The sequence below is a fragment of the Nipponia nippon genome, unplaced genomic scaffold, assembly GCF_047370975.1.
Source record: "Nipponia nippon isolate SJK-2023a ecotype South Korea unplaced genomic scaffold, ASM4737097v1 scaffold_132, whole genome shotgun sequence".
NCBI lineage: Eukaryota > Metazoa > Chordata > Aves > Pelecaniformes > Threskiornithidae > Nipponia > Nipponia nippon.
In genome coordinates this window covers 37,907-45,827 of record NW_028262327.1, presented here as the reverse complement: position 1 = coordinate 45,827, position 7,921 = coordinate 37,907, and the positions used below count along the sequence as shown (strand labels likewise).

The 7,921-nt window shown below is 51.9% G+C and overlaps 1 pseudogene; it reads right to left on the bottom strand.

The window, feature by feature from the left end:
* Positions 1 to 289: 289 nt before the first annotated feature.
* Positions 290 to 7,921, bottom strand: part of LOC148056489 (AP-4 complex accessory subunit RUSC2-like) — a 32,893-nt pseudogene continuing 25,261 nt past the window's right edge.

The window sequence follows — 7,921 nt, the reverse complement described above, 5'->3', positions numbered from 1 at the left end:
AGGGTTAGATCTGGTCCCCTGCAAGCAGACTGAGGGGGATCTGCATTGGGGGTGATAGCTCTGGGTACTAGCTGCAGCTGGGAAGGACATGGCTGGCCAGGCTCAGGTGGGAGGGAGCTGCATGGAGCTTTGACTTCCACATGGGACTTCCCTGGTACAGTGAGATTGTGTATAGTTCAGTCCTTCAGCTCAGAGTAGAGGGGAGCAGCCCAGGCTGAGAGACCAACAAGAGAAATGCACACCCCCACCGTGCTTCATATTGTGCAGGGATCTGGCAGCTCACAGGCTCTTACTTCTCATGGTTGTAGAGGTGGTTGAACTCAGAACTCCAAGGACCGGATACTGGCAGGAAGGGAAAATGTTATATGAAAAGAGGAAAAATTGATTCACCCCCTTCTATACTTGCTGTTCTACAAAACGTAAGTGTGGCTGGAAAAGGGCATTTACAGCACAACATGAAGCTGTGAACCTCAAGACCCAGTGAAAGGGCAGTGGCTCACCCCCATCAGTGTGCACTGACCACAGCCACCCAGCCTGTCACGGAGCCATCCAGTTTGCTTGACATGAGGTATTGTGCAACCATAACCTCTAACAACCATATTTCCCCAGCAAGTTTCCCCACTGCTTAGCCATGTCTCTTGGCAGAGCTTAGCTTTGCTGGGAGAAAGGCCCACGTGGAAGAGGCAAATCATCTACAAACACAAGACCATTGCTGCAGGCTTGTCCTGGAAATATGCTGGGTATCCTGTGCCAGCAGGGAAGAGCTGGACCACTCGGGATGGGGAGAGCAGGGCAGAGCTTGCTCCTCGCTCTGTAGGAGTCCACCAACATTTGAAGGTTCTGGGGACTCTCTTGCCACTGCCAGAGCTCTTTGCTGACCAGTAAAGAGACATTGCTGCCTTCTTCACGTTTAACACTGAGTGTGTGGTGTGTGCACACTCCTTGTCCAACTCTGGAAGGGCCAGCTCTTGAGTGCTGGACCAGGGAAATTTCTCTTTTAGAACTCTCATGCACTGGAATTCACTGTGCCTCCAGGAAGCAGTGACGCAAGTAGTGGGCTTTCCAGGAGTAATCTATCCATGTACAGGTTCATAACCCTGTATGAACCCTCACAGACAGACTTTTCCCACCTAATGTTTTGGGGCCAAAACAAGTTGACAATGTTCTTTAGTGGGCTGCAGCCACACCTTCTCAGTCCTGGCCTGGTAGGGCAGGCTTTGATCCTTCTGGAGTGCTCCTGATAGCTCACAGCTTCTTCCTTCCCTCACCCATCGCTGGCAGAGGCTTCTCAGTGTTTCTTGGAGTCTTTTTCATTGGCAACTGTGCCTGCTCACAGTCAAGAAATCAGCACCTGCTGCCAGCCCTGGACAGTGACATGTGGCCAGCCCAGGGAGCCTGGCTTACTTGAGGAGGCCAAAGATGAATGCGTTGAACCTCATGGTGTGGCTGGCGCAGCTCTGTGCACTGGCTGATCTTGCCACAGAGGCTGTGTGCAGCAACTTGGTATAGGGGCCTATGGAGAGATGCAAAATGTTCAGATGAAGTTGTGGTCAGCAAAGCCAAAATGGCACCACAGGAAGGAGCATCAAGGCAAAGACAGACACTGGCCAAGTGCCCATGCCTGCTGCATCGCCTTCCACCAAACGCCAAGACGAGCTCACTCCATCCTAATAGTTAGACTCTACAAGGCAGACGGGCTGTGGTCTGATGTCCGAGACTGCCACTCCAAAACTTAGGGGAGAGTTTTAAGATTGCAAGGACCTGCTTCCCACACTTCAAGGCCAATCACAGCCCCTGGCTCTAAATCATCAGGTAAACAGAATATTGTTGTGGGTGGTAATACACTTCGGGTGTCTGTAATCTCAGTGACAACCCCAGAGATGGAGACCTGCCACAAACAGGCTAGAAGGCTTCCCAGCTCTGGATGTAAGCTCTTCATGATGCAGAAATCAGTATCGCTCACATCTCAGCCTCATCTGTACCTCCAGGGGATGGCAGTCACTGCTACAATCCAGGGTGCAGACTAGTACCAGCAGAGGGTGCAGGTGGTGTGGTAATGCTTGGAGCCAGTGAGCTGTGTGTGCAAATTTTCTTTCCAGGAGAGAGCACACCTCTGCCTTAAGGCAAAGTAGCTGTCATGTATGGCTAAAGACAGCAAGGTCTAGAAACACCCTGGAAACTTAGACGGGGGAAAAGGGTATTCTTTTTGTTTTTTTTTTCCTTTTTTTCATTGCAGGGCCTGTTATAGGAGAATTTGGAAATTTCAGGGGGAATGACAATAAATATTTGGGCAGAACAGAACAGTGGCACTTCTGTCTTGCAAGAGGAGGTCAACATGCACCCTGTTCTGTGCAGGGAGATGGGTATTATTCTGCATCCCCCCATCCTTATAGTCAACCTTCCCCAGCACCTCCCAGCCGCAACACGTAGCACTGCAGAGCAATGGGCATCGCTGCACACCCTCCATACCTAGCTGGGTGGATGCCTCCACCACACCTCCAGGGGATGTTCCTCCTCTGGTCAATGATCATGTCCAGGACGTAAGCCTCGAGCCCGCTACTCAGAATGTCCTGGACAGCAGGGCACAGGTATTTCAGGATGAGATGCCCCACGTTGGGGCCCACGGAGCTGTTCCCAAGTTTGGCCTAAGGGAGAACAGGTAACAGGGAGAGAGGTAACAGTAATTGCTCTACAAGGTACAGATGAAGCGTGAACAGTCCAGCTCTCACTTCCCTACTAAACACCCAGAAGACAATATCCAGGCTATGATGATGCTCAGCAGCTCCTTGAAAAGGCAGGCTCTTCCCCTTCACCCCTGCTGCCTGCTGGCTACCAGTTCTGGGTTGCTCTCTGCAAGGTCTGCCTCCCAGGCTGGGATCAGGCAACAGCTTGGGCAGAGAATATGCCAGCTCGGGAAGAGGACATCTCAGCTAGAATGGATGCCTGGTTCTCTTCTACAGGTATAACAAGGCTGTCCTGCTGGACGAAGAAAAGAGTAGGGGATTTTTCTGCTGCTGTAGATTTTGTTGTTGCTATTTTTGAAGCAGGAACCAGCAAGCTACATAGGAACTAACAGCACTGAGTATTTAAGGAACACTTAACTCAGTGACGTGCTGAGCTATAATTCCTAGGGATTACTATAAACAAGCAGTGTGAGGGCTAAAATGGATGGACAGAGCTCAGGTTGAGGTGAGGGAGCAGTTAAGAGCCCAGTGATGAGCAAAGCGGGGACATATTCTGCCCTCCATATAGTCTCTTGAGCTGCTGACCCCCCCAAAGGCCTGGCCCCAGGCCTGGCATGTCATGTTGGTGGTCTCAGTGCAGTTGTATTCAGGTTAACAGAGATTTTACCAGCTGAGCTGGAATTATACTGGCCAGTTGGCATGGGTCCACAAAGGCCCTGAACTGAGACTGAACTTCTGGGGTCAGGAATAATCCCACCAGATCCATTGAGCACGGGAGCATCAGGGATGGGTGCTGCCTTTTCACAGGTGAATGCTCACAGCCTACATGGCACGCTGACGTACAATGAAACCCCAGGTCAAAACCACAGCACTGTCTGGCAAGTAAAGTAATGGGGGAATGATGCTATAATTCCCCAAACCAACACTGCAAGAATAAGAAAACCACAGTGAAGCCTTAAAAAGCATATGAATCCCAATATCTCCAGTTACACCGCACAGCATTCTCGGCATCAGCAAGCAATTGTAATTAGGCACCATTTACTCTGGGCTCTGAGACAAGGTTGAATGGGCTTGGAATCTGTCCCACTCAGGTTTCTCCTTGGGGATGGCACTCCAGGGCAGTTGTCATGTCCAAATAGTGTCAAGCCATTGCTGCCCCAGAGTCCCCTGACCGAAGCAGAGCATTCAGCTTTGAGAGGAGGCACCGCAAACATGCTGAGTGTCACAGGATTGCAAACACTGGCTGGTACAAACAGAAGCGAGCTTGCTCTGCTTCTCTGTTATCTCCAGAAATGGCAGATGAGGGGGACACAGGCCAAGGACAGCCAGCCCCACAGGCAAACCCAGATGCACTCTGCAGGCTAGTGGGTTGGTGGCAAGGGCTGACAGGGAAGCTCTACCTGCCCCAGATGGGCAATGACTGATGCACTTTTTTATCATTATGGAGCCCTGTGACACATCGAGGGACGGGGGACACTCGCGCTGTGTCCTCGCACTCAGGGCCTGAACAGAATCACGGGGACGTGTGGACAGACAGAGACACAACTCTGTGCACCGAATGAGGAAAAAGAGCCAGTGTACTGCATCAGACCAGAAGTCCAGCTGGCCTGGTATTCCCCACAGTGAAGAGCCATGAGTAAGTACATAAGAAAGAGTCAAACCAGAGCAGACTGGTTTGCTCTTAATACTCTCACAGCCTGCAACTACTTTCAACTCATAGGCTACCCAAGCTTTAACATTATTCCCCGTGTTTAGCAGACCCTGAATGAATTTCCCTTCCTTGCAAGCCTTTTTCTGGTCTTCCCTTCAAGTCCACATACTCTTTTCACCACCCCCAGCATCATGTGAAAATAAGAATTGTCACAGATGTACTATCATTCGCTATAAGGCGTTTACTCATCGCCTTTGTTTGGTTTGTTCTTGGTACTACTACCTTCATTGGACGTTCTGTATTTTTTGACTGGAAGAGAATGGAGAGGCAATCCTTCCCCACCCTCTCCCTGTCACGCATGATATTGAGTGCTCATACTGGCAAAGCAAGACGTACCTTCGACCCTGGGATCTCTGCTGGTTCCGGGAGTGAGCTACGATCAGGTCAACAGCAGTGTTGACTGTTTTCACTAGACTTGTAGCGGGATAGAATGCATCAGAGAGGGGTTTCTAGGGACAGCCCCCTGACCAAACACTGCATGAAGAAGCCCATGTCAGTGCATATGCCCTCTGACAAAAACATGCAGAGTCCTCTCTAACTTCTCATCAAATCCATCTCTGCTGTCTCCAAACACTCATGTATCAGCCTGACAGCAGGACAACCTTTAGAAGTGGCTGAAGCACAAGACACCCTGCCAATGTTCCCAAGGGACACTGGGAACATACCTCCACGTACTATCCCTGGGGGAGCAGAGATAGGGTCTGAGGCAAGGAGTGTTTTGCTGCTTTGGTCCCACAGGGTGGCAGGGCAGAAGCCACACATTTGGCAAGCTATGTAATGACTTTCAGTAACAAGCCAGTGGTGGGCAATCTGACATCTGCATCAGTATGATGCAAGAAGAGAAGTGGCACAGAGGGGAAGGCTGTCACCTGGTAATCACCAACACATAGCTGGCAAAGCTATGGGAATGTTTCTACATGTCCCTTGCTTCCGGCATGACACCCAGGCAGCTGTCAACAACGCAGTCTCCAAGCCTGCCTCTAGCATGGATCTCTACCACAGCCATAGCTTGTCCCGTGCTTTGGAATCCTTTCTCCTATCGCTTTTACATAAACACTTTACCATGTAGGACCCAACAGACCTTTTACCTAAAATTACAAAATCTCAGGCTAGCACATCTGCAACAACACACGGATTCACAGGCCTGGTTTCATGTATACTGAGACAGGGGTGGCAGCATGTCCTGCTCTTAGGATCATACTCTTGTGCCTGCCTCCTCTCTCTTCGTTCCCTTTCTTATGGACTTAAGATCACTTTCTAATCATACTTCCTGGGACAAGCAGCTCAAACATACTCTGTGGCACATTGCATGGTGCAGAGAACACAAGAACCTGCCATGGAAACAGCCATCACTCCAGGGGGACATGTAGTTACGTGATGCTACTGTAGAGAAGGGGCAGGGAAAGAAACCATTATGGTCTACAGAGATGACGTGAGACAGAGAAAAGCACTGTTTGCCTTACGCTGTGCTACGCCACACTTCTCGTCCACGGGAGATGCACGGACTCACCCTTCTTCTGCAGCAAGTCAATGGAGATGGGGACTCTGTGTTGCCATCTGGGGAGAGGCAGAACTCAGCGGGGGGTTTCTCTGCTAGTGAGAAGTAGTCAGGGAAGAAGTCAGTGTAGGTAAGCTGGAGTTGCTCTATAGACTGTCCCCTGCAGGGCCAAGACGGGGGAGAAGGATCAGCCCCAAGCCCTTATACCAAAGCCTTCTCCCACATTGTTGCATTCCCTAGATGCAACTCTGCACCAGCAGTGAGTCTTCACGCCAGCCTGTCCACGACTGCGACAGCAAAGCTACACAGGCTTGTTACTCTCCCAGCAATGGTTTGCAATGTCAGCCTGTACAGTTCAACCCCACGGCCCACCCAATACGTAGCCTCCAGCTTGCCTGGGGGACCACGGGCACTGGAAGATGCTGTGGGAGGTTCAGCTCTGCATGAGCTGGTGCTAAGGGAAACCTCACTGCACCACTCTCAGGGTTGTTGTGCAGATAGCCCCAGCAAGTGGGCCTGTCAAAGTAGAGGACAGAGAGAATTCCTACTTGTCACACACATGCATGTGCCACAGGCACACGAAACTACAGCATGTTCTCTCTTGCCTGTCCCCATTAGTCTCTATTTTCCTTTTCAAGGGGTGACTTCTCTGCAGGGAGCTCTCTCGTGCTTGATTTCCATCTGGTTGATTCCCCAGCTCTGTTAGCACTAGGGCATCTTCCCATGAAGGAGGGATGGAGAAGCTGTTTGGGTTGGCAGAGTGAGGGTGTAGAGCTTTGGGGAATTCCCTCCATGCCTTGGGGCTGGCCTCGAAGAATGCTCTCCCTCCTCCCACAGATAGACCCCTCTGCTCCTCCCAGAGGGCCTCTCAAAGGTTCAGCCAAAAGCAGCCTGCCCCTCTCAGCCCTTTCTACACAGGGTTTTGGAGGATGGGCAAGGCGTCTTAAGGGCAGAGCATGGAGAAGACAGTGCCCCACAGAGCCCTCACAGTGTTGCCAAGCTGCACCATGAGAGATACAGCCCAGCACCTAGCATGGCTGCCAGGGCTGGGGCAGATGGGCAGACACTGTGGGGCACAGACACAAGATCTTCAAGGACTACAACTCCTGAACGAGACATGAACTACAAGCTGGACACAGTCCAGGAGCACTTGCTGAGGCCTGGAACAGGCTCTTGGGTCATCCACTTTCCTCTTCAATCCAGCCCAGAGCCAGACCTGACTGCTCTCAGCTTGCGCAGAAGAAGGGAGGCTCCACAGAGATTGCACCCATCAGTGAGTCAATTTCACCTTCCTCTTGTACTCCTCAGCCCCACTGTGAGTACAGAATGCATCATCCCTGCCTTCTCAGAGCAGGCACAGCAGCGATGAGGCCAGGCTGGAACCCGAGGCCGCAAGGGATACTGAACCTGAGCCCCAAGGGATACTGAACCTGGGAGCTAAGGTCACCTCCCAAGATCCCCCCAGCAGAAAGGTGGTGCGCACCGTTCAGTTTGCAGTGGAAAATGGCTGGTGTTGAGAGTGCCAGGCAGCTCAAAGTATGTGGTTCTCCCCGGTTCAGCCTGGGAGGCTCTTGCTGCCTTCCTGTCTAGGCTGCCTGCTAAGCCGCTGGCAGCCTCGAAACGCGGTCCAGACTCAGGGGTTCCTCCGTGCCTGTACTCCCGCCACTTCAGCGCTTGTGGGGAGAGGTGGTTCTGCTAGGGATGCCGCAGGCAGTGAGCACCATTTTGCACCGGAGGACACAAGCAGATGGGAGTGTGACGTGGAGGGGAAGCAGAGAGAGAGAATATGAGAAAGAGGAAGGACAGAGAAAGAGAGACAGCACATTAGTTAACAGTCCAGCAGCGTTTCAGGATGTTAGCACACATACATGGAGGGAGGGCAGAGGCCACACAGCCTGGCAGAGCAGGGCAGGAGCCTGGGTGGCCTCGTGGCTGCGGACATAGGCAGAGCAGGGTTGGGGTTGGCAAGCCATCTGGCCATGGGGTGTTGTAAGATCAGCAGCCCCACGCTGCCCTCTCCGCAGACAC